At 48.1% G+C, this 25,716-nt stretch overlaps 1 non-coding gene and 1 pseudogene across 1 annotated transcript; both read right to left on the minus strand.

The window, feature by feature from the left end:
- Nucleotides 1–16,291: 16,291 nt before the first annotated feature.
- On the minus strand, nucleotides 16,292–18,627 carry LOC114937455 (large subunit ribosomal RNA; annotated as a pseudogene).
- A 1,055-nt stretch (nucleotides 18,628–19,682) lies between these two features.
- Nucleotides 19,683–19,837, minus strand: LOC114937453 (5.8S ribosomal RNA). The gene has a single exon (XR_003820891.1). It is a non-coding gene; the product is annotated as a 5.8S ribosomal RNA (ribosomal RNA).
- Nucleotides 19,838–25,716: the final 5,879 nt, after the last annotated feature.

Genomic DNA, 25,716 nt, shown 5'->3' on the forward strand with positions numbered 1-25,716 from the left:
AATGATATATATTAAAGAAGAAAACAACAGTATCAACCTAAAAAAGGACACCGAGCGTCTTGACGGTTCTTATTATGATATTCCAAAAAAATTGTCTACGTCATCTTAAAAATTGGGTATATATACAGCGCGCCGACATTGTAAGATACAGATATCGATTTGTTTTTTAAAAAAGTACACATTGTGACTATGTTAAGTAAAAAGAAATAATTTTTTAAAAAAGTGTTATGTTCGTTGACAAAAAAGTAAGTTAATACTATTTATTAAAAGTCTAAATGTAATATTTGAGCGGATATATTAATTTGTTCACAGTGGTTACATAATATAACAGCATCTGACGCTCTAACTCATGCCAACATACATGAATTTGTACTGCGTTCGTCATATAATCTTATAATTGTTGTATTTATTTATGATGTCGAAATGACTAAATTAATTTTTTAACATATTATTAGGATATTGAGAAAGACTGTCGTACAGTCGAAACGTTTATCTGAACTTTTGTATAGTATGAAGTAAATTAATAAACAAAAATTTTTCAATTAATAGCATATAAGCTCGTTAAGTTGGCCTTTTATTATATCACATATTTTAATTGTATACGAGCCGAAGTTTAATTTATAAAATATATATATTTAAGTATCTTTCCTCCATCCTTTCCATTCCCTCTCTCTCCTTCCACTCCCATATTTCCACCCCGTAGCTCATTACTGTCCACACTAATTTATCTAACATCCATAATCTTTTCCCCCAATCTTTTCCAAACCTTCTCTTTCCTATTCCCCATACTTGCCCCATAATAGCTGCCGCTCTCCTCATCCTTTCTTTCACCTGCCTCTCTTGTCCTCCATTCCTCTGTATTATGTATCCCAGATATGTAAACTCCTTCACTTCCTCCATTTTCTCTCCCTTCCATCTCCACTCTCTTTTCTTCCATCTTCCTCCCTTTCTCCTAAACCTCATTATCTTCGTCTTCTTTTGCGTTCAACTCCAATTTCTTTTTGTCTCAATATTCTCCTAGTCTTTCTATCATACTCCTCAGTTCTTCTTCCTCCTCTACCAGCAACACCATGTCATCCGCGTACGCCAATGTATATATTCTTTTGTCTCCTATACTCACTCCTCCCCTTCGCACCTTCCCCATTTCTTCCTCTAAATTCGCTATTAAAATGTTAAATAGTATTGGGCTCAATGAGCAACCCTGCCTTACACCTTTCTCAATCCAAAATTTCCCTCCAACTTCCTCCCCTATCTTTATCCTGCACGTTGTCTCCCTTATCACATCATCTACCCTTCTTCTTAGTCCTTTCCTTATTCCTCTCTTTTCCATTGCCTCTATTAATTTCTCCCTGTCCACTGAATCAAATGCTGCCCTCAAGTCTACAAACATTGTCGTCATCCTTCCGTTTTTTCTTTCCAGTTGCCTGTTAATTAGATAATTTATAACGTATATGCTATCTATCGTTCCCATTCCTCTCCTAAACCCCATCTGATTTTCCGGCACTATCCCTTTTTCCTCCACCTCTTTCCTCAATCTTTCTGTTAATATCATTGTATATACCTTATACAGTGATAGTATCAGGGTTACTCCCCTGTAATCTTCCATCTCTTTTCCTTCCCCTTTTTTCATTATCGGAACTATCACTCCCTCCTTCCATTTCTTCGGCCATCCTTCTCCTTTCCAAATCCTGTTGCAGAATTCCAGTATCCATTCCTCCACGTTCCCTCCTCCGTACTTCCATACCTCATTAGGTATCTCATCTATTCCTGACGCTTTTCTTACTTTCAGCTTCTTTATTGCCTCTCTCACTTCCTCTCTACTGATTTCCTCTTCCTCCTCCTCCTCCTCCTCTGTCCTGTTTCCCTCCTCTCTTCTCTCCTTTCTTACCCTTCTCTCCTCTGTTTCTCCTAGTAGCTTCATAAAATATTCTCTCCACTCTCTCATCTCAATTTCTTTATTTATTCCTTTCCATCTTCTTCTCTCTCTGTTTACTATTTCCCATACCTCCGATTTTCTTTTCACCTCCGCTGCCTCTTTTTCCCCATTTCTCGTTCTCTTCCTTTTTCTTCCTCTCGCACAATCTCCTATAATCTCCTCTTCTTTTCCTATATTCCTCCCCCTTTCCTCCATTCCTCCTCCATCTCCTCAGCTCCCTCCTTACCTTCCTTTTCTTCTCTCTACATTTCCCATCCCACCATCCCCCCTTCACCTTCTTCCCTCTCCTCCAGTCCTCCTCCGTTGCTCTCAATACTTCCTTCATCCTTTTCTCTATTCTTTCCCATTCACCATCTATCTTTTCTTCTCTTCCTCCCATTTTTCCTATTTCCCCCAATTTTTCCTCAAATATCCTCCGACCCTCCTCATTCCATACTCCTCTCCTCCCTCCTCTTGTCTTTCTTCTCTTTCTTCCCTGTCCTCCTTCTATCTCCACTTCTATTGGGTGATGATCTGAGTCCATCTTGTCTCTTATCCTTAACCTTTTCACCTTCTCTCCGCTGTCCTCATTTCCTATTACATAATCTATTACCGTGTTCCCTCTTCCTCCTGTAAATGTCCATTCCCCCTCTGCATCTCCCTTTGAGTTACCGTTCATTATGCTCCATCCTCTTTCTCCTATGAATTCCAGTAATTTTCTTCCTTCTGCATTGATTAGGTTGTCTTTCGACTTTCTTTTCTTTTCCCATATCCTCTCCTCTCCTGTATTCTCCTCACCTCTAACTCTTCCCTCCTCCTTTCCCATCCTTGCATTAAAATCTCCTTCTATTATCGTGTAAACCTCCTCCTCCCTCTCCTCTGTCCACCTCTTCATCTCCCTGCATGCCTTCTCTATTCCCTCTCCTACGTATACTCCTATCACTCTCCATTTTTCCTCCTCTATCTTTACTCTTCCTACCACAAAGCCCACCTTATTCAACTCCATCTTTCTTTCTTTCTCTGCAATCTCCTTTCTTATTCCCATAATCATGCCTCCTATCGCTCTTCCTCTCTTATTCTTTCTACTTGCTCCTTGAATTCCCCATACGTATCCTTTTGGTAGGTATCTTCTCATCTTCTTCCATCCATGTTTCTGATAACACTATTACGTCCCATTCCTCTAATCCTTTCCAAAACTCTGTATTCTTGTTCCCTATTCTCGCTACGTTCCAGAAAACTAACTTCCATCCTTCTCCTCTCTTCTCCCTTTTCCTCTCTCTATCTGTCTCTACTTCAGACCATCTTCCTTTCTCCTCTCCTCTTCTCTCATTACCACTTTCTTTATATTTCCCTTCTCATCTTTCAAAACTTCTTTCTCCTTGTCCCATCTCCACCATTTTTCTCCTATTCTTATCTTGCCATTACTTACCCGCGTCCTTTCTCCTCTTTTCTCTTCTCTCCTTGCTATTTCTCCCAACTTTCGTCTTATCTCCCTTCTTTCCACGTTAAATCCGTGTCTATCCTTTCTTTTCTACCTTTCAATTTCTTTTTCTTCTCCATCACCTCCCATTTCTGTTCTTCCTTCTCCAGTTCTACCACCACCATTTTTCTCCCCATCTCTCTATCCTCCCCTATCTTCCTTATTTTATTATCTTCACCCTTGCCTCTATCTCCTCTAATAATTTTTCCACTCCCTCTCTTCTTTCCCCTCCTTGACTACTAAGCCTTTTATTACTATATTCCTTCTTTTTTCCTCCTTTTCTAATATCTCCCATTTCCTTTCCATTTTTCCTACTCTTTTCTGTATTCCATTCCCTGCGTGCTCCCCTTTTTCTCCTTCTCCCTTTTTTCTTTCCTCCATCTTTCTCTCCAGTCCCTCTATCCTCCTCTTCATACCTTCCATGTTCTCTTTTAATTCTTTCTTCTCTTCTCTCCATCTTTCCATCTGTACCTTGTAGTCTCTTCTCATCTCCTCCATCTCCTCTCTTATCTTCTCTCCCTGTTCCTTTATTTCCTCCCTCATCTCCTTCACTTCTTGCCACATATCTTGCAACATCCTTTTAATCTCTCCCTATTCTCCATCTTCTTTACCTCCTTTTTCCGGTGATCTCGTTATCTTGTTGCTTCTTTTAAAAATCTCTCCGCTCTCCTCTCCGTTTATTTCTTCTAATTCCCTTTTTTTCCTCTTCAGTAGCTCCTCTATATTTCCTAGGCTTCCACTTCTCTCTTTTCCTTTTTTATCTGTCGTCCCTAGTATTCCTCCTCCCTCTGCTCCCTTGTTTCCTTCTTTCTTTCCGCTCAACATGTTTTCTAAGCCCTTATATCCCAATTCCTATCCACTTTTCTCTCTATATTCTTCTTTCCCCTGTTTTCCTTTTTATCTGCTTATCACCTCTCTATGTTCTCCCGCTTCCTTGCCTCTTCTTTCCTAAATTCCCTAGCTATTCCCTAGCACCTGTACTCTCTTTTTCTGCATCCCGCTTTCTTTCTATATGTCTTATACTCCCTGCCTACGATCAGCTGTCATCCAGCTTCCTAATTCTCTCCTTCCTACCCGTCCCTCGTCCCACTATTATCTCCCATACTACTTTCTCACCCTCTCACTTTTCTTCCTTTTTCTCCTCAAACTATCCTCTCCCCTTTCTCTGTCTTCCCTACTCTAAATCTTCTATTCGCCCTCAACTCTTCACACACACACTCCACGTGTACACTACTTCTGCACCGGAAACGGAAGTCTTCTATATATATATTATATATATAGGTATATATATATATATATATATATATATAGGGTGAAATGGTAGACCAGTGGGTTAAATCATAAGACAGTATGCCCAAGGTCCCAGTGTCGAATCCAAATAGGGCCAATCACCCCACATGTCTGCCAGGAAAAAGGAGGAATTGGTGACAAGGGGGAAGGAGACGGAAGAAGGAGGAAGGGAAAAGGTGCGAGTGGATCAAAAGGGAGCGTAGAGATTTGGGAACGCTCCTATCAGAAAAAAGCGCCAGGGGAAATGGATATGAAATGGTAATGAAGTAGTAGATGAGGATTGTAAAGGTTCGGGAACGCTCCTATTAGAAAAAAGCGCCGCATATGTAACATATTGTAACATATAGCTAGAGGAATAGAGGAGGAATGTAAAGGTTTGGGTACGCTCCTTAAAAGCGCCTTTAATCCCTAAGGGGGCAAATAAAACAATGAATGAGGTATATATATATATATATATATATTATTATTATTATTATTTTATTATATTTAGTTCTTTTAATAAAAACATTTTTACCAAAAAGAATTGTAGTTAAAATGCTTGGCGCTGATTAACTTTGAAATTAATTTTAGCACATTTCGTTTATGGCGTTGTTTAATTTAGCAGCGCCAAGTCTTTTTAACTAAAAAATTTTTTGTTAAAATACACTAATCAAAAAAATTAGAGGTGAGCTTAAATTCCCTTTCTAAAAAAAGCATGTTATTGATATTGTTGTCACTTTCCCGCGATGGCTGTCTCGATTTGCCGTTGTTATACGTTAGGTTCATAGCATCGAGCAGCTGTTGAGAAAGTTAACAATTATCAAAATAAAATTTATATATAATTTTTATATAAATATATGAATATATTAATTATTTTTTTCTGCATTCATTCGCGTATTCGTACACATTCGGAAAATCATATTTAATTTTATATGGAATGTATTTGCTGTCATTCAACCTAATTCGATTGCCAAGAAGACAGCAAAGCATGTATAAGTAAGCGAATTTCCATTATATACATAATTTTAATTTGCCGAATTTTTATTATGTACATCATAGAAATTCGGCGAATTATTACATAATGAAAATTTGACGAATTAAAATTATGTTTATAATATAAATTTGACAAATTAAAATTATATTTGTAATTAATTCGACAAATTAAAATTATATACATAATAAAATTCGGCAAATTAAAATTATGTAATACATAATAGAAACTCGGGATTTAAAATTACGTCCATTTTTTAAAAAGGCAATCTTGCAAGTATTGTTGCCGCTTTTCTGTGCTGCTGATTGTTTATCTCGATTCGCTTTGTTGTTAAATTGAAAGTATCAAGCAACTGTCATCGCGAAGATTAACAATTTGACAGTTATAAAATAAAAACAATATCAAAGCGCGCGCTTGTGTTGTCTAGTCCATTTCTAAAAAAGGCATGTTATTTATTTATCGAAGTCTCGAAAATCTCGAGGTGTATTGTTGCCTTCAATCCGCGATGCCGATTGGTTCTATTGTTGCGTTTACTTTATGAGCCGCTGTTATTGCATATTTTGACAGTTGTATGTATCGAGAGGTTAGTGTAGTGATAGTGATGTGTATTAAAGAATTTAGTGTATATAATAGTTAAAAACTGATAAATAAGTGTTTATTAATTTTGTGATTAAGTGGTTTTGACTACAGTTTCTCAGTTAGAAAAGGAAATAGAAATTCGGTGAATTAAAATTATATGTATATATAGAAATTCAGTTAATTTAGATTATGTACATATTTCTATTATAAGATATAATACCGAATTTGAAATCAATATTTACTAATATTACAGATGTATTATCTATGGTAAATATAACAACAAAGGAAATCAATAACAGTAACTGACAATAAGATTTTGAAGGAGATAATTGAAAATTTAAATAATAATATAGAAATAATGAATAATAGAAACATAAAATCGCTATGTACGATTAGCAATAATATTAATACTGAAGACAGTTATATTCCGAAAGAAGTTTATAAAACGCTTGATACTAATTTAACGAAACTTGTAGAAAGAGATAGAAAGTACAATTCTGGAATTCAATCACCATGTCAAATCGATCGTTCTTTCGAGAGTAATAAGAAAAATGATAGCTTCGTGAATTTAGAAAATAAGTTGGATTTCACATCACTAATATAAAGTCTAGCACAAAGATTATATCAGTTAAAAAATATACTCCTGAGTTGAATAAGTGCACTGACAAAAAAGTAGAGACTTTTGAGGGAATATTTGGCTTTAAAATCACGTATGAGCTGTTTGCTAACACTTAATATTCAACGTTAATATAACAACGTTTTAGTTGTTCACAATCAAATAACGATAGTTTACATTCTGAATCCGGCGATGCAAAAGCTTGCTTGTGGGGTAAAATACTTGCAGAACTTTATAATTTATATGATGATTAGATACCCAATTTTATGTATTATATCAGTCGATTGTTTTATTTTAGGATTATTTTTTAAAGACTAAATATTTCCCTTTTCTAATATTTTTATATTAATAGCATAAATGTGCAGAACGAAAATGTTATTCTGTTTTTCTTTTGTTTATTTTTTGTTTTTAAAGCTGTGTAAAGGAGAATTCTAACTAAATAAAAAAAAAATTAATTTGGAATAGAGGAATTTTAGAAAATAGAAATAATTGATGATTAAAATTCAGGCTTAATATGCCTAATAATGAATTATAAAGATCAAATGTTTAACTCATATAAAGGCAATAAATAATATATATATAATAATTATTTTTGCACCGTTGTGAGTTATCATGACAGGGAAGCGTTATTTTTATTTTAATTCGCCAAAATTTTGTTATGTACATAATTTTAATTCTATATTTTCATTATGTACATAATTTTAATTAGCCGAATTTCCGTTACGTACATAATTTTAATTCACCGAATTTCTATTATGTATGTACATAATTTTAATTTTTTCATTTCTATTATGTACATAATTTTTATTCGTGGATTTCTATTATGTTCATAATTTTAATTTGTCGAATTTCTATTATGTACATAATTTTAATTTCCGAATTTTTATTATGTACATAATTTTAAGAGTTTAACAAGGCTCTGTAATATAAATATAAATTTAAAGATATAAGACAGGCAGTAAGAGCCAACTCTCAGATGACAGTGCGTTATCCTAACGAAATTAAATTTTTCGTTAGGATTAAGTATCTGTGCACAAGGCACCAAATATTTTACTTGGTCACGGCCAAGATTTAAAATATGAAATAATCTCATATTTGAGATTTAATTTCAATAACCCTTTTACCCCCCTACGGAAATAAGTAAATGCAAGAGAAAAATATAGATCCGAAAGTCGCTGAATCGGGAATCGAACCCGAGACCTTTCGCTTGCCGGGCGACTGCTCTTCCAACTGAGCTATTCAGATCCTTTCGATTCTCTACTTTTCTCTGCTATATGTAATAATATTGATAAACAAACGCGTTTTTAAGCCAGCGTGTATAAATTAAGAGTTTAACAAGGCTCTGTAATATAAATATAAATTTAAAGATATAAGACAGGCAGTAAGAGCCAACTCTCGGATGACAGTGCGTTATCCTAACAAAACTAAATTTTCGTTAGAATTAAGTACATTTACTTATTTCCGTAGGGGGTGAAAAGGTTAATGAAATTAAATCTCAAATATGAGATTATTTCATATTTTAAATCTTGGCCGTGACCAAGTAAAATATTTGTGTCTTGTGCACAGATACTTAATCCTAACGAAAAATTTAGTTTCGTTAGGATAACGCACTGTCATCCGAGAGTTGGCTCTTACTGCCTGTCTTATATCTTTAAATTTATATTTATATTACAGAGCCTTGTTAAACTCTTAATTTATAACACGCTGGCTTAAAACGCGTTTGTTTATCAACATTACTACATATAGCAGAGAAAAGTAGAGAATCGAAAGGATCTGAATAGCTCAGTTGGAAGAGCAGTCGCCCGGCAAGCGAAAGGTCTCGGGTTCGATCCCGATTCAGCGACTTTCGGATCTATATTTTTCTCTTGCATTTACTTATTTCCGTAGGGGGGTGAAAGGGTTATTGAAATTAAATCTCAAATATGATTGCTTTATTCAATTTTAAATCTTGGCGTGACACACCAAGTAAAAATTTGTTGCCTTGTGCACAGATACCAGATACTTAATCCTAAGACAAAATTTAGTTTCGTTAGGATAACGCACTGTCATCCGAGAGTGGCTCTTACTGCCTGTTTATTACCTTTAAATTCTATTTATATTCCAGAGCCTTGTTAAACTCTTAATTTATACACGCTGGCTTAAAACGCGTTGGTTTATCAACATTACTACATATAGCAGAGAAAAGTATAGAATCGAAAGGATCTGAATAGCTCAGTTGGAAGAGCAGTCGCCCGGCAAGCGAAAGGTCTCGGGTTCGATTCCCGATTCAGCGACTTTCGGATCTATATTTTTCTCTTGCATTTACTTATTTCCGTAGGGGGGTGAAAGGGTTTATTGAAATTAAATCTCAAATATGAGATTATTTCATATTTTAAATCTTGGCCGTGACCAAGTAAAATATTTGGTGCCTTGTGCACAGATACTTAATCCTAACGAAAAATTTAGTTTCGTTAGGATAACGCACTGTCATTCGAGAGTTGGCTCTTACTGCCTGTCTTATATCTTTAAATTTATATACATAATTTTAATTCCCTTTTTATTATGTACATTAATAAAATATGTACATTATAAAATTATGTATATGTATAATAGAAATTCGGGAATTAGAGTTATGTACATAATTGAAATTTAACAAATTAAAATTATGTTTACTCGCGGAGTAAAAATTTGTTTGGCGCGCGCGAAGCGCGCGCTTGTGTTATCTAGTTTTCCTAAAAAATAGGCAAAATTCAATCAGCTGTAACTTCATTAAAAATAAACAAAATTCAAATTTAAAAAAAATGTTTTAAAGCTCGAAATCTCTACTTTCCAATGCTCTCTACTTTTTTAAATTTCTGTTAGTTTTAGTAATTTTTACATGTAGAAAACCACGACTTTGATAAAATTAGAAGATTTCTGCTCATCTTGCCGACTTAAGGCGTGTGTAAAAAAAATTTACAAAGTTTTTCACCTCTCTGGTGTGAAAGCTTGAAGCTTCCTTAATAAAATGTTTTTTAAAAGTCTTTCTACGAGTTTTAATTACTGAGTTATCGCTGATTAAATGAAAAATGAGCATGTTGAAATCGTTCATAACTCAATTGAAAATAATCGTATCGCAACTTTAAAAAACGATTATTAAAGCCGAAACTTTGCTCTATCGAAAGAAATAATTACCAAAATTTTCGCAGAAACATAGGGACTGGTTACAAATAAATAAAAATAACGCAACAATTATTGATTTGTTCTAGCTTTATTTTGACCTAAAAACAATTGTATAATACAATCAAATTTGTTCGTTACATTTTTTCTACTTTTGAGTACTCTGGATATGACAAAAAATCGGCAAATAGCTTGTGACATGGTCTTTTTGAGCCCGTCACAAGGGCGAACGCGCCCGGCCGGAAAGCGTCTGAGAGCGTTTTGAATTTTGCGTTTCGTACGGGTGAGCAGCGACCTTTTCGCTGGCTCGCCCTCACTCGGTAGCGGGAGTCGAGGTGGTGGGCCAGGAGAGCTTACATTGTTTTAGGGAGAAGAGGACCCAGGCGAACAGCGGAGGGACGACCCCGGACAGGGAGGAACGGAGACTGAGCGACTGGCCCGGTGAGTAGTAAAGAGCAATCAGGTATACGCGGTACCGAGAATATAAGAGAGAGATACTGCAAGTGAACTCGTTACAGCCTCGGGTGGACGAACAGAAGCAGTCCGAAACAGGGAAGGAAAGGCGCCTGCATCCCTCCACAGGGATGATTACCTCTAAGGGGCCCGCCATTACACGTCGAAGGAAACGCGGAGATCGTCCGGGACCGATCACCCCGAGACGATCTCCCCCAGCGGATTAAGGCTGTCAAGAACACCCTCATGCAGCCGTGCGAAGTGTGGACGGGACCGCCAAGAATGGACCTACAACATCGTCACTCCCGAGGGCTGACGTTCGAATTTGGCGGCGGAAGTCTGCGACCAGCCGCGACAGACGGAGATCAATACGAGGATCGATTTCGGGCCTGGCGTGGGGCGCAACGCTGCCGCGAAACCTGGCAACCGGGCTGGGGTGGCGCGCAGTGTCTCCCCCTTCCCCAGCGTACCTCCCGAGGTCCTGCCGGCCCGAGGCGAAGTCACTGTTCGGCGAGCCGGTGTCCTGAGAGCACACGAGGGGACAACGACCCGCATCAACCAACAACCACGACGCATTATTGTAAGGCCACCTCCTCGATCGTCCGGTAAGCGCGGATTCGGCGGAGACCCGTAGGTTATTAGAATATTATCGCGATACCGAGCAATTGTGCTTGTAGTAATTTAATACCGAGCTTCCGAGGCTGAGCCGTCGTGTCCGCTAATTAGTTGTAACGGGGCTCCTTTCCCGACGCCACGGATCGGCGGTGCCAGGATTCGGGAAGAGGGGGGGGGGAGACTCAGGTTCGCAATAACCACGCCAATCGTTCTGGTAAAAACAGAGTTTATTGAAGCCGCTCTGCAAGAGTGGGCTTATTATCTAGTCTACGCGTACAAAGGAGAATCGCAGGAAGTGCGGAACGCGACCAAATCATACGGACGCGGGCACGACTTATAACTAAGGTTTACAAATAATAACGCGACGGACGAAACGCGACCAAACCATACGGACGCGGGCACGACTTATAACTAAAGGTTTACAAATAATAACGCGACGGACGAAACGCGACCGAATCATACGGACGCGGACACGACTTGTAACTAAGATAGTAGCGTGGCGGACGAAATTTACCCAACGCGGCGTGGATACGAGCGCCCTGAAAAAGGCGAGCTCCGTAAACCGCCTTGGATTCGGGCGCCCTGAGAAGGGCGAGCTCCGCAAGATGTCGGTGGCTCTCGGAGGATCCGGTGACCAAGGAAACTCGGCCTTCCCGACGAGAACGCTCGTCGGCCGAAGTGATGTTTGGAGTGGATCCGGTGCCCGAGGACGCTCGGCCTGCCCGACGAGAACGCTCGTCGACTGGGGTGATATTTGGAGAGGATCCGGTGTCCGAGGACGCTCGGCCTGCCCGACGAGAACGCTCGTCGACCGGGGTGATGTTCGGAGAGGATCCGGAGACCGAGAATGCTCGGCCTGCCCGACGAGAACGCTCGTCGACCGGGGTGCTGTTCGGAGAGGATCCGGTGACCGAGGACGCTCGGCCTACCCGACGAGAACGCTCGTCGGCCGGGGTGATGTTCGGAGAGGATCCGGTGACCGAGGACGCTCGGCCTGCCCGACGAGAACGCTCGTCGACCGGGGTGATGTTCGGAGAGGATCCGGAGACCGAGAATGCTCGGCCTGCCCGACGAAAACGCTCGTCGACCGGGGTGCTGTTCGGAGAGGATCCGGTGACCGAGGACGCTCGGCCTACCCGACGAGAACGCTCGTCGGCCGGGGTGATGTTCGGAGAGGATCCGGTGACCGAGGACGCTCGGCCTGCCCGACGAGAACGCTCGTCGGCCGGGGTGATGTTCGGCGAGGATCCGGAGACCGAGAATGCTCGGCCTGCCCGACGAGAACGCTCGTCGACCGGGGTGCTGTTCGGAGAGGATCCGGTGACCGAGGACGCTCGGCTTACGCGACGAGAACGCTCGTCGCCCGGGATGGTTAGGAGGTGAGGAGTGGTCCTTGAGTACGCTCAAGAGACCAGGACGGGACTGGTCTCGAAGTCTCGGCTGCGCCGCTTTATATACCCGTCGGTCAGCCCCCTCCAACTAGCTTGGAGTGGGGCGGTCCGGTCGGGTGGGGCGAAAAGGCAAATTCCCACGTGTTCGATGTGTGGTGGCCCCGACAGGGGCCGTTTATATGAGCGCGGGCGGACGGTCGGCCTCGTGCTTGCGCGGCTTCTAGTGACGACAAAACGGGTCGTCACATCACCCTCCCTTTTTACGGGGGGTGAGGTAGTCGGCGGATCATCCGTGGCTGACCACGCCGATTGAATCGGATGATCCAGCGGCCGTCCGGGGTGCGCACTTTATATCGCCGCGAGATGGTGGCGGCGTAAAACGGAACGTCGACCGTTCGTCCGTTCCCCAGGGTAACCTGCACGGGGTGCGGTTGGCCCACCGCTGTAGGGGGCGCCGGTCGTTGCGCGATGGTCGGCGGCACGGCGGTGGAGGGTGCCGGTGGACGCGTGGTCGATCGGCACACGGCGTCTGATTGAGGTGTCGGTCGTGATGGTGGTCGGGCTGGGCGGCGTGCGTCGGTCGGTGTCGTTGAAGGCTTGGTGGCGGCGGCGATGGTGATGACGGCGGAGGCTGGCGAGTCCGAGAGGACCCGTGGTCGTCGACGGTGGCTCGGGGGTGGCGGAGGTGCTGCGAGAAACGCCATTTTCCGGCTCCGTTGTTCCACGTCGGACCGTTGGATGTAGGTCCCCACCCGAGGCACCGGCCGGTTGGTTCGTCCGGAGACGGACGGGTTGTTTCGTCCGGAAAAGGACGGATTGTTTCGTCCGGAAACGGACGGTTGGTCTCCTTGAGACTGGTCAGCTTTTGGGCTTCCCATCGTGGCGAGGATAGACTCGGGGCTGAGAGCGCCCGTCTTTTATACCTCTCCGGAGTATAGCGCGGACCGTGGAGAGTGCCGCTCTCGGTGTTCGGTCGGACAGCCACACGAAAAAAAAGCGCGGACCATGAAGAGTGCCGCTCTCGGTGCTCGGTCGGGAAATCACGAACGGGTAGCGAAAAAGCGCGGACCCTGACGAGTGCCGCTCTCGGTGCTCGGTCGGGAGCTCGCAATCCGCATTAAGTTCGATCACGGCGTGTTGCCTTTAAAAAAGCAACAAAGCCCGATCGCGGCGTGTTGCTTTTGAAAAAGCAACAAAGTCCGATCGCGGCGTGTTGCTTTCAAAAATCGGACAAAGTCCGATCGCGGCGTGTTGCTTTCTAAATTCGGACAAAGTCCGAAGGCGGTATGCCTTGTCCAGGCAACGAAGACCCGCCGAATCGGACCTCGCGCCGGGAGTCAGCGAGACGCCGAGCCTCACAGCAAGATGCAGTGTCGCGAGATCAGCGTTTTGCTTTGCCTGCTGTCGCGGGGTCAACATTTTGCTTAGCCCGGTGTCGCAGAGTCAGCGTCACGCTTAGCGCACAGCGACATATGCCAGGATGGTCGTGGCATATTCGTGGCGTCCGAGTATACGTGCTCGCAATAGGTGGTAGGTGCTGAGTTAATGCACGTTGGTCGTCATAGTACATAGAAATAGAAATTTCTCTTGGAGAAGAGCGGCAAAAGCAAAAATAAAAGAAAATGACGAAAATTTTCTCATAAAAAAAGGCCAGACGCGCGGTGTTACGTGAACACCACGCGCCTTGGCCTTTCAGCACTTTGCTCACCACTGCAGGAGGTATTACCACGGTGGCAAGCTCAATGCTCTTTGAATGCTCCGTCGAACTCGAGACCGGCCAGGGATGAGCCTCGCAGTCACCGACTGTGGATACCTCGTCCCTTTCGGGACCCACAGTGGGACGCATCGGCTCTTTTAAAACATACGTTTCCGCTTAGCCAGTCAGGAGCTCGTGCCTAGGAGCATTCAGGTTCAGAGGGGTATACCTCTCCGAGGCCGGCAGGCAAGCCATGCCGTCAGGATTTCGGTATTCACCCCTCCTACGAGTTTTTGGTCCGTGTTAATCTACGGTCCTTCTGGACCCAGTTGCCAGCTCTTCTCCAGCTGCAGCATTGGTTGCAGCATATCCTCATTAACCACTTTGTGCGCATCTTGCCGCTTAGCCCGGCGAATCGCCGACTGGGGGCTCTGCCTGAGTGGACTTTGCGACTCGCCAGAATCGTGGGACTTATTATGGAGAAAAATTTACAAACAAATACATTAAAACAGAGATACACGACGACGACAATGGCACAAAAAATGGACAAAGAGAAGGATAAGGAACTGGACCCTTTTGAGAGAAGGGAGTCCATTCCCAGATCGCCGCCGTCTGCCAAAATGGTGGTGACTGGAGGAGCGGGCGGGCCTTGCTCAACTCCGCTGGAGCATTACATTTGGCGTAATGGCATCGCCAAGCGTGCATTTTTGGGAAGCTTTTATTGCACTTGTCACAGCTCCAATTGAGCGAGACAGAAGGATGCTCCTCTAGAACGTGTTTATTCAACTGCCCGCTGCCAAGGCAGGAAATATTGAGACCGTTCTCAGAGCACTTTGGGCATATTATTGCCGTTTCGACACTTCCTTGGATGTCATAGGATTGGGTAACCCGTAAGGGTAAGGGCTCCCATCGCATGTCCGGCGGCGCCCCTGGGACTCGAGCGCCGTTCACGTCCCCTCGCCTATTTGCCACACAGGCAGCGACCGGTTCGCCAGGTTCGGCAGCGACGTTCTCGAAACCGGCCGCCTCCGAGGCTTCTCCTATATTCTCCATATCATAAATATATATTCGCTCCTTTAATAGGATCGTCACGCAGAGCTGACGCGACGTCCGGGCATTCGGCAGCACCTCGCCACACGATGGACTTAATCGCTCGAGACGCAATACTTATAACATGCATCAGTTCGAGCCAAGCTAAGGGGCAGAATAATGCCAAAGGCACTTATTTGCTGATCAGCATTTCACAGAGTGTTATCTCTGTTTCCCCATGAATAGTCGACTTCAGCCAACTTATAGGTTCAATATACTTCGCAGAGCTCTTTCGACGCTGTTGGCGACTCGGATCGCCCATATCTACTAATTAAAGCCGTGGGTTTACGGGCTATTCAGCTAGCCGGTTATTAGACTAGATAACTCACGGGTAGGACACCAGAGTGACTAAGACTGCTCGCGGCGTGTTGCTTTAATTTTTTTAAAGCAAAAAGGGGAGTCCTGCCAATAACAGCACTACCCCTTCCTAGATATTAGCAATTCTTAATTATCTGGCAAGGCCAGTTCGCCACTAGTTTATGTGCTAAGATGTTGTCGCATAGTTACTTCAAGGAAAGAGCCTTTCGGTGTCCTTATGCCAGAGCCCCGTTGGCCGCCGGGAGGTGAGCCCCAGACGTTGCCCGACTCTCACCACGAGGAGGTGGGGTTGGCCTTAAGAGAGTCATAGTTACTCCCGCCGTTTATTCGCGCTTGCTTAAATTTCTTCACGTTGACATTCAGAGCACTGGGCAGAAATCACATTGCGTCAACACCCGCGAGGGCCATCGCAATGCTTTGTTTTAATTAGACAGTCGGATTCCCCTAGTCCGTGCCAGTTCTGAGCTGAGCGTTGAATGGCGGCCAAAGAGGACGACCACGACGGCTCGCGCCGCCACGGAAGCCTCGCAGCAAGGAAGATCCGCGGGAGGCCAAGGCACGGGACCGAGCTCGGATCCCAAGACCGGCGCGAGAACGCCGACCGTTCACCTCGCCCAGGCCCGGCACGTCAGCCAGACCCGCTTCCCGACCAAGCCGGACACGCCCCGCTCCTCAGAGCCAATCCTTATTCCGAAGTTACGGATCCAATTTGCCGACTTCCCTTACCTACATTATTCTATCGACTAGAGGCTCTTTACCTTGGAGACCTGCTGCGGATATGGGTACAAACCGGCGCGACACCTCCACGTGGCCCTCTCCTGGATTTTCAAGGTCCGACCGAGGGGAAGATCCGGACACCGCCGCAACTGCGGTGCTCTTCGCGTTCCAAACCCTATCTCCCTGCTAGAGGTTTCCAGGGAACTCGAACGCTTATACAGAAAAGAAAACTCTTCCCGGATCTCCCGACGGCGTCTCCAGGTCATTTTGGGTTACCCCGACGAACACTCTTACGAGGGCCCGAATTGTATGCGGTTCCGCTGCCGGGTTCCGGAATAGGAACCGGATTCCCTTTCGCCCGACGGGCGTGTGTCTTTCGTATAATATTTATTATTATTCCTCGACACTCGAGTATATTGTGCGCCGTCATTGACATAGGATTTCTCCTAGGGCTTAGGATCGACTGACTCGTGTGCAACGGCTGTTCACACGAAACCCTTCTCTACGTCAGTCCTCCAGGGCCTCGCTGGAGTATTTGCTATTACCACCAAGATCTGCACCGACGGCGGCTCCAGGCAGGCTCGCGCCCAGACCCTTCTGCGCTCACCGTCGCGACCCTCCTACTCGTCAGGGCTTCGTGACGACGCGAGAGAAGACTAACGCCCGCTCCCGGTTGCCGCCCCACTTGCCGCTGACGGCAGAGTATAGGCTCGACGCTTCAGCGCCATCCATTTTCAGGGCTAGTTGCTTCGGCAGGTGAGTTGTTACACACTCCTTAGCGGATTCCGATTTTCATGGCCACCGTCCTGCTGTCTTAAGCAACCAACGCCTTTTATGGTGTCCCATGAGCGTCGAGTTGGGCGCCTTAGCTCTGCGTTTGGTTCATCCCACAGCGCCAGTTCTGCTTACCAAAAATGGCCCACTTGGCATTCTGATCCGAAGATGCTCGTGGCTTCATAATTCAAGAAAGCCAGAGATCTCACCCATTTAAAGTTTGAGAATAGGTTGAGGTCGTTTCGGCCCCAAGGCCTCTAATCATTCGCTTTACCAGATGAGACTCGCGCGCGTTCCGTGCTGAACGGCCGAGTGCCAGCTATCCTGAGGGAAACTTCGGAGGGAACCAGCTACTAGATGGTTCGATTAGTCTTTCGCCCCTATACCCAGTTCCGACGATCGATTTGCACGTCAGAATCGCTACAGACCTCCATCAGGGTTTCCCCTGACTTCGTCCTGACCAGGCATAGTTCACCATCTTTCGGGTCCCAACGTGTACGCTCTGGGTGCGTCTCTTCTCGCGATGAGAACGAGACGCCCCGGGAGTGCGAGGCCGCCTCGCGACGCGGCCCATCCTCCCTAGGTCGACGGCCAGGGCCGACCTTCACTTTTATTACGCCTTTAGGTCTCGCGACAAGTCCCAATGACTCGCGTACATGTTAGACTCCTTGGTCCGTGTTTCAAGACGGGTCCTAAGAGTACCCAAAGCAGTAGCGTCGCCGACCGGTATCGGTCTCCCGCGAGACCGCGGGAGACGTTCGCAGGCCTGTCGAAGGTGTACCGTACTGTAACCAACAGCGGGCCAGGACCGGGGACGGCGCGAAGTCCGTAACCTCCGAGTACCGTGGCGCGCGCTTGCGACGGTCTCGACGCACCGTGAATAGTGCGGCCTGATACCTTGCGCGTACCGCCGAGCAGCCGGCTGGGCGACCGAGGGTTTGTCGCGTGCCGTTTTACCGGCGACGCGACAGACACCGCACCCGGGCCGTAGACCGACACCCAGCGGGTCGCGACGTTCTACTTGGGGAGAAGTGCACGACGACGAGCGCCGGACATCGGCGCACGGTAGCGTGCCCGCGCTCGAGCCACAAGGACTCCGCGGGACATCGCCGACCGACGCGAAGCCAGCGCCGCTGACGATGAATCTCCCCGTTCGATCTTTTGGGTTTCTTAGGTTTACCCCTGAACGATTTCACGTACTCTTGAACTCTCTCTTCAAAGTTCTTTTCAACTTTCCCTCACGGTACTTGTTCGCTATCGGTCTCGTGGTCGTATTTAGCCTTAGATGGAGTTTACCACCCACTTAGAGCTGCACTCTCAAGCAACCCGACTCTAAGGAGAGATCCTCTTGAGGCGCGCACCGGTCGCTACGGGCCTGGCACCCTCTACGGGTAAGTGGCCCCATTCAAGATGGACTTGGACGCGACGCGGCACCTCGGGATAAGCGGATCCTCCCAAATACCACATTTCCCTGCGGCGAAACCGCGGGATTCGGTGCTGGGCTCTTTCCTGTCCGCTCGCCGCTACTAAGGAAATCCTGGTTAGTTTCTTTTCCTCCGCTTAATAATATGCTTAAATTCAGCGGGTAATCTCGCCTGCTCTGAGGTCGTCGCATAGTGAGATTTCGTAGCCGTTTGCCTCCTCCGCGTCGCTCATCGTCGTCTCTCCTCTATAATATATATTATAAGAGGGAAGGAGAGAGAGCGTCGAACGAGAGAGCAGCAGCGGCAGCACACGAAATACGCGAGAAGGCAAATCGCCGGGGCGCTAACCGCACACACACTCGTTGGTGGTAATGGAGACGATATATCGCGGGGTTCGAGATTCTCGGCTCTCCCTACTCTTTTATATACGAAATTCGGGCGGAATCGAATCGACGAGTACACGACGCGGCGCGCCGGTCCCCTTTTTTCGCTTTACGAAAATTTCGTGGACTCGGACACGCGGTCGGCTCGCGATTCAAAACCCTTCTCCGTAAAGAGGTAAAAAATTACGAATGCTCTCTCCGCCGGACGACGACGCGCCGTATATTTCTCCGTAATACCGTTATGTGTGCGGGCAAGGGCGCCTCGGCATAAGACGCGCGAGCGCTATCGCACCGAGAGACGCGGCACAGAGTGCGAGAGCAGTCCGGTCAGTCTGTGTGATGTACAGAGAGGAGAGACGGTGAGACAAGCGCTACCTACTTTCGGGAGACAACGACGCACGCGCCGCTCTAGGGAAAGCGGTGCCATTCACCGTCCTGACCCTTTTTTTGGCCGTTTGTTGCTCCCTTCGCGCGCGCTCTTACTCTCATCCCATTTCTCCTCGGCTCTCGCGTAGACACACGACTTGGATACACAAACACGCTCCCCCTCTTAATTCGCGCAGCATTCTCTGGGCGCGCGTTTGCCAACGTTTTACACGCTTGTGCGCTTCTCCTCCTTATTATTATTATTTCGGTGTGTCATTTCAGACGACGCCAGGATTTGCACCGCGGCCGGTCGGCGCGGCACAGACACCTCGGGCGAACGTCCAACGATCGCTCGTACGCCCATTGTAAGCGTTGCACAGGGCACAGGCGACGCGCGCGCCATTCTCTGGTCGCCCGCGTCGTGGCCGTGCGCGCTTTTCGGGCGCAAGCAGTTAAGGGGTACTAAAACGACCCTCAGCCAGGCGTGGTCCGGGAATTGTATCCGTGGACCGCAATGTGCGTTCGAAATGTCAATGTTCATGTGTCCTGCAGTTCACAAGTTGACGCGCAATTAGCTGCGTTCTTCATCGACCCACGAGCCAAGTGATCCACCGTTCAGGGTAATCGTTCGAAATTTTTGCGATCGCGAAGAAACGCGCTTCTCGTTCAACCATCGTGGTCTCTTCTCTCGGACGAGAGAGAGAGAATAATCGTGGTGGCTCTTCGATCAGCCTGTCCGCGCGCGTCCGAGGACGCGCGCGGACCGCCGCCTCCCGCCAGGGAAGGCTACGGCACAAAGATAGAGTTGTGTGTTTCTCGTTCGGAGCGTCTCTCCCGCAACGGGAGAGCCGGGGCGGAAGCTCTTTGAAGAAACCGTCGGACCGACACAGTTGACAGATTGGTCGAAATATCATCGATCCCTTCTCTGTGTTATATATATATTATAATAATATATGGGGGTCCTCTCGCTCGGCACTCGCGGTCGCACACCGTGTGTTCTCGGCACGCTGACCGCTGCCCCGCGACAACGGGGAGGGCGCGCGTCGACGAACGTCGTGGGTGCTGCACACACGCGTGCGCGGGCATAGGTTACCACCGGTTCGCGCTCAACGCCGAATCGACGCTCTGTGTGTGTGTGGCCGGAGAATGGCACACACACGAGCGTGATCGCGAAGCGTCTCGCTCCAAATCGTCGTCGAACACCGCCGGGCGCGCTGCTCTGCTTGCCGACTACTTTCGGTAAGAGAGGCGCGACGGCGTCCGTCGTTATATCAAAACACAACAACAAATTCCATCAAATCCGTTATTTTCTTTTTCTCTGAGAGCGCCTTTTCATACATACACGCCTGCCGCTGAAGTAGCTCTTCCACAATTCAGTGTCTTCACATTCAACTTCACGCAATTTCTTGATCACACATTCCCACTCTAGGTTGTCAAACGCTCCCTTAAAATCCACGAACACTCCTAGCACATACTTTCTCTCCGACCCATTCATCCATTCATGCACTCGATTCCACGCATCCTCGGTCGACCGGTTCCTAACAAATCCGTACTGGGCGTCACACATTCTTCCACACATCGTTCGCTCGAGTCTTCCAACCATCATTCGCTCCAACACTTTCCCCAGTACGGACAGCAGGCAAATGGGCCTGTACGACCCAGGGTCCGACCTAGGTTTCTCAGGGGACTTTAACAGAACTACCACTCGCGCAGCCTTCCACGCCGGGGGGAAACACGCTGTACTCAGACTGTAACGGGGCTCCTCGGGAAAGGTCCCGACGCCACGGATCGGCTCGTCGGTGCCAGGATTCGGGAAGAGGGGGGAGACTCAGGTTCGCAATAACCACGCCAATCGTTCTGGTAAAAACAGAGTTTATTAAAGCCGCCCTGCAAGAGTTGGCTTATTATCTAGTCTACGCGTACAGGGGAGAATCGCAGGAAGTGCGGACCGCGACCAACTTATACGGACGCGGACACGATTTATAACTAAGGAATACAAGGAATGCGACGGACGAAACGCGACCAAATCATACGGACGCGGACACGACTTATAACTAAGGTTTACAAATGATAACGCGACGGACGAAACGCGACCAAATCATACGGACGCGGGCACGACTTATAACTAAAGGTTTACAAATAATAACGCGACGGACGAAACGCGACCAAATCATACGGACGCGGACACGACTTATAACTAAGATAGTAGCGTGGCGGACGAAATTTACCCAACGCGGCGTGGATACGAGCGCCCTAAAAAGGGCGAGCTCCGTAAACCGCCTTGGATTCGGGCGCCCTGAGAAGGGCGAGCTCCGCAAGATGTCGGTGGCTCTCGGAGGATCCGGTGACCGAGGAAACTCGGCCTTCCCGACGAGAACGCTCGTCGGCCGGGGTGATGTTCGGAGAGGATCCGGTGCCCGAGGACGCTCGGCCTGCCCGACGAGAACGCTCGTCGACCGGGGTGATGTTCGGAGAGGATCCGGAGACCGAGAATGCTCGGCCTGCCCGACGAGAACGCTCGTCGACCGGGGTGCTGTTCGGAGAGGATCCGGTGACCGAGGACGCTCGGCCCACCCGACGAGAACGCTCGTCGACCGGGGTGATGTTCGGAGAGGATCCGGAGACCGAGAATGCTCGGCCTGCCCGACGAGAACGCTCGTCGACCGGGGTGCTGTTCGGAGAGGATCCGGTGACCGAGGACGCTCGGCCAGCCCGACGAGAACGCTCGTCGACCGGGGTGCTGTTCGGAGAGGATCCGGTGACCGAGGACGCTCGGCCTGCCCGACGAGAACGCTCGTCGGCCGGGGTGATGTTTGGAGAGAATCCGGTGACCGAGGACGCTCGGCCTGCCCGACGAGAACGCTCGTCGGCCGGGGTGATGTTTGGAGAGGATCCGGTGCCCGAGAACGCTCGGCTTACGCGACGAGAACGCTCGTCGCCCGGGATGGTTAGGAGGTGAGGAGTGGTCCTTGAGTACGCTCAAGAGACCAGGACGGGACTGGTCTCGAAGTCTCGGCTGCGCCACTTTATATACCCGTCGGTCAGCCCCCTCCAACTAGCTTGGAGTGGGGCGGTCCGGTCGGGTGGGGCGAAAAGGCAAATTCCCACGTGTTCGATGTGTGGTGGCCCCGACAGGGGCCGTTTATATGAGCGCGGGCGGACGGTCGGCCTCGTGCTTGCGCGGCTTCTAGTGACGACAAAACGGGTCGTCACATCACCCTCCCTTTTTACGGGGGGTGGGGTAGTCGGCGGATCATCCGTGGCTGACCACGCCGATTGAATCGGATGATCCAGCGGCCGTCCGGGGTGCGCACTTTATATCGCCGCGAGATGGTGGCGGCGTAAAACGGAACGTCGACCGTTCGTCCGTTCCCCAGGGTAACCTGCACGGGGTGCGGTTGGCCCACCGCTGTAGGGGGCGCCGGTCGTTGCGCGATGGTCGGCGGCACGGCGGTGGAGGGTGCCGGTGGACGCGTGGTCGATCGGCACACGGCGTCTGATTGATGTGTCGGTCGTGATGGTGGTCGGGCTGGGCGGCGTGCGTCGGTCGGTGTCGTTGTAGGCTTGGTGGCGGCGGCGACGGTGATGACGGCGGAGGCTGGCGAGTCCGAGAGGACCCGTGGTCGTCGACGGTGGCTCGGGGGTGGCGGAGGTGCTGCGAGAAACGCCATTTTCCGGCTCCGTTGTTCCACGTCGGACCGTTGGATGTAGGTCCCCACCCGAGGCACCGGCCGGTTGGTTCGTCCGGAGACGGACGGGTTGTTTCGTCCGGAAACGGACGGATTGTTTCGTCCGGAAACGGACGGTTGGTCTCCTTGAGACTGGTCAGCTTTTGGGCTTCCCATCGTGGCGAGGATAGACTCGGGGCTGAGAGCGCCCGTCTTTTATACCTCTCCGGAGTATGGCGCGGACCGTGGAGAGTGCCGCTCTCGGTGTTCGGCCGGACAGCCACACGAAAAAAAAGCGCGGACCATGAAGAGTGCCGCTCTCGGGGCTCGGTCGGGAAATCACGAACGTGTAGCGAAAAAGCGCGGACCCTGACGAGTGCCGCTCTCGGTGCTCGGTCGGGAGCTCGCAATCCGCATTAAGTTCGATCACGGCGAGTTGCCTTTAAAAAAGCAACAAAGCCCGATCGCGGCGTGTTGCTTTTGAAAAAGCAACAAAGTCCGATCGCGGCGTGTTGCTTTCAAAAATCGGACAAAGTCCGATCGCGGCGTGTTGCTTTCTAAATTCGGACAAAGTCCGAAGGCGGTATGCCTTGTCCAGGCAACGAAGACCCGCCGAATCGGACCTCGCGCCGGGAGTCAGCGAGACGCCGAGCCTCACAGCAAGATGCAGTGTCGCGAGATCAGCGTTTTGCTTTGCCTGCTGTCGCGGGGTCAGCATTTTGCTTAGCCCGGTGTCGCAGGGTCAGCGTCACGCTTAGCGCACAGCGACATATGCCAGGATGGTCGTGGCATATTCGTGGCGTCCGAGTATACGTGCTCGCAATAGGTGGTAGGTGCTGAGTTAATGCACGTTGGTCGTCATAGTACATAGAAATAGAAATTTCTCTTGGAGAAGAGCGGCAAAAGCAAAAATAAAAGAAAATGACGAAAATTTTCTCATAAAAAAAGGCCAGACGCGCGGTGTTACGTGAACACCACGCGCCTTGGCCTTTCAGCACTTTGTTCACCACTGCAGGAGGTATTACCACGGTGGCGAGCTCAATGCTCTTTGAATGCTCCGTCGAACTCGAGACCGGCCAGGGATGAGCCTCGCAGTCACCGACTGTGGATACCTCGTCCCTTTCGGGACCCACAGTGGGACGCATCGGCTCTTTTAAAACATACGTTTCCGCTTAGCCAGTCAGGAGCTCGTGCCTAGGAGCATTCAGGTTCAGAGGGGTATACCTCTCCGAGGCCGGCAGGCAAGCCATGCCGTCAGGATTTCGGTATTCACCCCTCCTACGAGTTTTTGGTCCGTGTTAATCTACGGTCCTTCTGGACCCAGTTGCCAGCTCTTCTCCAGCTGCAGCATTGGTTGCAGCATATCCTCATTAACCACTTTGTGCGCATCTTGCCGCTTAGCCCGGCGAATCGCCGACTGGGGGCTCTGCCTGAGTGGACTTTGCGACTCGCCAGAATCGTGGGACTTATTATGGAGAAAAATTTACAAACAAATACATTAAAACAGAGATACACGACGACGACAATGGCACAAAAAATGGACAAAGAGAAGGATAAGGAACTGGACCCTTTTGAGAGAAGGGAGTCCATTCCCAGATCGCCGCCGTCTGCCAAAATGGTGGTGACTGGAGGAGCGGGCGGGCCTTGCTCAACTCCGCTGGAGCATTACATTTGGCGTAATGGCATCGCCAAGCGTGCATTTTTGGGAAGCTTTTATTGCACTTGTCACAGCTCCAATTGAGCGAGACAGAAGGATGCTCCTCTAGAACGTGTTTATTCAACTGCCCGCTGCCAAGGCAGGAAATATTGAGACCGTTCTCAGAGCACTTTGGGCATATTATTGCCGTTTCGACACTTCCTTGGATGTCATAGGATTGGGTAACCCGTAAGGGTAAGGGCTCCCATCGCATGTCCGGCGGCGCCCCTGGGACTCGAGCGCCGTTCACGTCCCCTCGCCTATTTGCCACACAGGCAGCGACCGGTTCGCCAGGTTCGGCAGCGACGTTCTCGAAACCGGCCGCCTCCGAGGCTTCTCCTATATTCTCCATATCATAAATATATATTCGCTCCTTTAATAGGATCGTCACGCAGAGCTGACGCGACGTCCGGGCATTCGGCAGCACCTCGCCACACGATGGACTTAATCGCTCGAGACGCAATACTTATAACATGCATCAGTTCGAGCCAAGCTAAGGGGCAGAATAATGCCAAAGGCACTTATTTGCTGATCAGCATTTCACAGAGTGTTATCTCTGTTTCCCCATGAATAGTCGACTTCAGCCAACTTATAGGTTCAATATACTTCGCAGAGCTCTTTCGACGCTGTTGGCGACTCGGATCGCCCATATCTACTAATTAAAGCCGTGGGTTTACGGGCTATTCAGCTAGCCGGTTATTAGACTAGATAACTCACGGGTAGGACACCAGAGTGACTAAGACTGCTCGCGGCGTGTTGCTTTAATTTTTTTAAAGCAAAAAAGGGAGTCCTGCCAATAACAGCACTACCCCTTCCTAGATATTAGCAATTCTTAATTATCTGGCAAGGCCAGTTCGCCACTAGTTTATGTGCTAAGATGTTGTCGCATAGTTACTTCAAGGAAAGAGCCTTTCGGTTGTCCTTATGCCAGAGCCCCGTTGGCCGCCGGGAGGTGAGCCCCAGACGTTGCCCGACTCTCACCACGAGGAGGTGGGGTTGGCCTTAAGAGAGTCATAGTTACTCCCGCCGTTTATTCGCGCTTGCTTAAATTTCTTCACGTTGACATTCAGAGCACTGGGCAGAAATCACATTGCGTCAACACCCGCGAGGGCCATCGCAATGCTTTGTTTTAATTAGA

This window comes from Nylanderia fulva, unplaced genomic scaffold (assembly GCF_048542155.1).
Source record: "Nylanderia fulva isolate GAGA-0341 unplaced genomic scaffold, ASM4854215v1 Scaffold683, whole genome shotgun sequence".
Lineage (NCBI taxonomy): Eukaryota > Metazoa > Arthropoda > Insecta > Hymenoptera > Formicidae > Nylanderia > Nylanderia fulva.